The following is a 4,738-nucleotide window of genomic DNA, read 5'->3' as shown; positions in this document are numbered from 1 at the left end:
CCTGCTCTTCATGCTGTATTCTTTGGAGAAATACTACAAGCAGCCTGAACTTAGGAGTGGGAAATTGTGCTTTACTTTGCAGAGGAGAGACTATCTGCATAAATGACCCTATTATAAATGACCCTCTTGCATAAGGGTCCTGAACTATGGCTACAGATGTATACTGTACCTGGCTTTTAATGGGAAAAAAAATTCTTTTCAAATGGGTCTGAATGGTTCTTCGGATCATGTCTGGTAGCTCCACAGATTATAACAGCAGAGAACATGGAGGCCCAGAGGGAATGGGCCCCAAAGGTGTTATCGAGAGAAACTGGAATGAGATTGTTGATAACTTTTTTGATATGAATTTAAAGGAGTCTCTTCTTCCAGGCATCTATGCTTATGGTTTTGAGAAGCCTTCAGCAATTCAACAGAGAGCTACTATTTGCTGTATTAAAGGGTATGATGTGATTGCTCAAGGTCAGTCAAGTACTGGCAAGACAGCCACATTTGCTATTTCTATCCTGCAATCCTGGAAATTGAGTTCAAGGAGACCCAAGCACAAGTATTGGCCCCCACCAGAGAACTGGCTTAACAGATTCTAAAGGTGATTCTGGCACTTGGAGACTATATGGGAGCAACTTGTCATGCCTGCATTGGTAGAACAAATGTTCAAAATGAAATGTAAAAACTACAGGCTGAAGTACCACATATTGTTGTTGGTACACCAGGGAGTGTGTTTGCTATGTTAAACAGAAGATATCTTTCTCCAAAATAGACCAAAATGTTTGTTTTGGATGAAGCAGATGAAATGTGGAGCCTGGAGTTTAAGAATCAAATCTATGAGATTTTACAAAAATTAAATACAAGTATTCAGGTTGTGTTGAATTGCCAATTGATGTGTTGGAAGTGACCAAAAAATTCATGAGAGATCCAATTTGAATTCTGGTGAAGAATAAAGAATTGACCCTTGAAGGAATCAAACAGTTTTACATTAAGGTTGAAAGAGAAGAATGGAAGTTGGGCACACTTTGTGACTTGTATGAGACACTGACTGTTACACAGGCTGTGATTTTTCTTCAATGCAAGGCACAAAGTGGACTGGCTCACTGAGAAAATGCATGCCAGGGACTTCACAGTTTCTGCTCTTCATGGTTACATGGACCAGAAGGAGAGAGATGTTATCATGAGTGAATTCTGATCAGAGTCAAGCAGAGTTCTGATCACTACTGACTTGTTGGCTCATGGGATTGAGGTGCAATAAATATCTTTGGTTGTAAACTATGATTTACCTACCAATCTTGAAAATTATATTCACAGAATTGGAAAAGGGGGATATTTGTGAGGAAAGGTGGCTATAAATTTTGTTATTGAAGAAGACAATAGGATTCTTTGTAACATAGAGACTTTCTACAATATACAGTGGAGGAAATGTCCGTGAGTGTGGCTGACCATATTTAATTCCTGGGATGAAATATATTTGAATGCAGTGCTCTCTGTTGCTGAATAGATGATCACAGCATGCATGGTGCTTCTTTGGGAATATTTGAATTTTGTCTTAATGCTCATAACAGATCAGAAATACAGATTTTGACAGCAAAGTGACATTAGTTGTGAGCTCTTGTAAGGAAAGTCATTGGCTTTATCCTCTTTAGACTGTTGGGGTGGGTATAAAAGATGGGGGTCTGTAAAATCTTTCTTTCTTAGAAATTTATTTCCTAATTCTATAAAAATGGTTGTATTAGATATTCTTTATCATTTAATAATATACTTGTGGACTAAAAGATATAAGTGCTGTATAAAATCAGCCAATTATGTTAAACTAGCATATCTTCTTTTATTGTGTTTGTCATTAGCCTGAATAGAAAGGCCTTTAAAATTGATTGTTTTAGAAAACATTTGAATGCATTTTGTTTTATATTGTATTTATTCAATAAAGTATTGAATTAGTGCTACAGTGTGAACTGAAGCCCCAGCAAGCAATCATATCCTAGGCAGGGCGAAACTCCCAGTAAAATTGCCATATTTCACATGTCTTAATGAAGTTTGAATGTTAAATAAAATTGTATATTCACTTTAAAAAAAACATTCCTTTTTTATTTTTATTTTTTTGTACCAGAAATGGAACCCTAGGGTGCTTAACCACTGAACAACATCCCCAGCCTTATTTTATTTTTATTTTTTTAATTTTTGAGACAGGGTCTTGCTAAGTTCCTTTGGACCTTGCTAAGTTGCTCAGGCTGGTCTGAAACTTGCAATCCTCCTGTCTCAGCTTCCCAAGTCACTGAGATTATAGGCATTCACCACTGTACCTGGATTCTTTAATTTTTTGAGGTGAAAGCTTAGATTATTGATTGTAGATCTTTCTTCTTCTCTGATACATGCATTCAGTGCTACAAACTTCCCTCTAAATACTGCTTTCATGTCATTCTACAAATTTAGATAAGTTGTGTTTTTATTTCCATTTAATTAAAAACATTTAGAAAATTCTCTTAGACTTTAACTTTGACCCACATGTTGTTTATGAGGAATTAGTTTAATTTTCAAGTATTCAGGGATTTTCTGTCCTTGATTTTTAGTTTAATTTAACTGTGATCTGAAGACACAATTTGCATGATTTGTACTGTTTAAATTTGTAAAGGTATGTTTCATGACCTACACTGCAGTTTGTCTTGGTGAATGTTTCACTTTTGATTCCTGTGCTAGGACACTCATCGCAGATTGTTTTAATTATTTGGTCAATACTCTTTTTTTGCTAAACTGTAAGCTTATTGCAAGAAACAACCATCTCCATTTCTGTCTTAGTCACCACTCTATCACCATTCCTTAGCATGATTTCTAGCATATAGTAGTGTATGCTCAGTGAAGGGTAACAGTGCTGCATGTCCATCATCTCTAGTCTAGCTCTCCCTTTTGGTGACCTTCTGACTCATCACCCATCTATTGAAGAATTCTGTCTCATTCAGGCCTGAAGATCACCCAGACTCTGGCTCACAGGAGTTTTCTCCTGACACATCTCATGCTGTTTTTTTCTTCTTTCTAGATTAAATAACTGAATAAAGAGGACAAGGCAACAGTTACTACATGAAATGACTTCAGGTCCTTTAATTAAATGTATAGCATTTAGTCTTCTAGTTGATAAATCTTGTTCTTTAAAACAGTGCAGATATGATAGTATTATGGTTTATATACAATGTCCCCCAAAAGCTCATGTGTGAGAGAATGCAAGAAGGTTTGGAGGAGAGATGATTGGGTTACATCCTTAACTTATTCAGAGAATTAATCCCTGATGGAGTAACTGAGTGGTAACTGGAGTCAGGTGGGGTGTGGATGGAGGAAGTGGTTCACTGGGAATGGGGCTATGAGGTGTATATTTTGTAGCTGGAGAGTAGAGTCTCTCTCTGCTTCCTGATCATCATGTGAGCTGTTTCCCTCTGCTACACTTTTTTGCCATAATGTGCAGCCTCACCTGGAGTCCCAAGGAATAGAGCCTGCTTTCTGTGGACTGAGACTTCTGAAACTGTCAGCCCCCAAATAAACTTTACCTCCTAAAAGTGTTCCAGTCAGATATTTACAGCAGTGAAAAAACTAAGACAGATACCAATGTGTCATCATTCTGATGTATATAATTCCAGCAACTGCAGGAAAAAAATGAGAGTTTTACAAGTTTGTGAAAAACAATTCAATTTATCACTTTGTAAAACATATTGAGGAGAAAAGGGCACCAACAAGTTAGCCTGTTCATAATTGTCATATGCATTACCATTATGAATGAAACTGGAGAATGACTGAGGCCAAGATGTAAATTTTGGAGAGGGAAGAAGTAATGCAAATTGATACTGATTTGGAGTCTGTGTTCAGGACAGAACAGGGTGAAGAAAATCTGTTGTAGAGAGACCACGGTGGAGATGGTAGCCATAACATCTATGCATTAAAAGCAAATCAAGGTCTCTGTTAACACTAGTTAGAATCCCTCCACTCTTAGTTTTTTCTTCAAAGTTAACTTCTGTGGAAAAAAAATCAATTACATAAAAGTAAAACCCCTGTCCATTGTCCTGAATGCAGCATGATATAGTGGTGAAAACAAACAAGTAAACAAGCAACAGAAATCTACTTATATTTTTAGAAAGGTTGTTGTATCCTTGTGCTACACTGATGATGAATGAATTCTCAAAAGTGTTATCTAAAATTTCTCAGAGTTAAGTAGAGATCATAACAATAATAAGCTTTTTGTGTTCATTAAATGAAACCATTCTGGTAAAATTATAGGGAGAGGCTTGGCACGTAGTTGTAACCCAATAAATCTTAGTTTCCTCTCTCCTCAGAAATCATTGAATAAGCTGAGTAACTATATTGACAATATGAATTGAATCATAGAAATAAGCCTTTAGATATATTGGCAAAGAATTAAATATTATTTGGTGATTTCTATTTTGAATTTTTCAGTTCTTTTCTGGATGGTACTAAATCTGAATGAATTAAGAAGAGGTAATCTCTTAACTATTAATATAGTTAGCCAGTGTTTGCAATATTGTGTCAAATTCTTGCTACTATAATTTAAGAGAGTGCTGACAAACTAAAGTTTAGTTTTAGGAAATTGGCCATTAAAAGCTGTGTGAGCTTTGAAGAAACCCAAGAAATCTGTACAACTGCTATTTTCTCACATACATTGTTTTTAAATACAGAGGGGAACATCTGCTAACTTGTAGATTATACTTTGTATGTTGTAGCTAGTGATATTGTAAATGTTCATACATCT

The 4,738-nt window shown here is 35.9% G+C and overlaps 1 pseudogene across 1 annotated transcript; it reads left to right on the top strand.

Annotated features, from left to right (window-relative positions):
- The first annotated feature begins 227 nt into the window (after positions 1-227).
- LOC308645634 (eukaryotic initiation factor 4A-II-like) lies at positions 228-1,440 on the top strand (annotated as a pseudogene). The gene has a single exon. The product of its transcript is annotated as a eukaryotic initiation factor 4A-II-like (transcript).
- The last annotated feature ends 3,298 nt before the right edge of the window (positions 1,441-4,738 follow it).

This window comes from Spermophilus citellus (assembly GCF_964194105.1).
Source record: "Spermophilus citellus genome assembly, chromosome: 1".
Lineage (NCBI taxonomy): Eukaryota > Metazoa > Chordata > Mammalia > Rodentia > Sciuridae > Spermophilus > Spermophilus citellus.
Note: the sequence above shows the minus strand (reverse complement) of the source record. Positions and strands in the feature narration are given on the sequence as shown.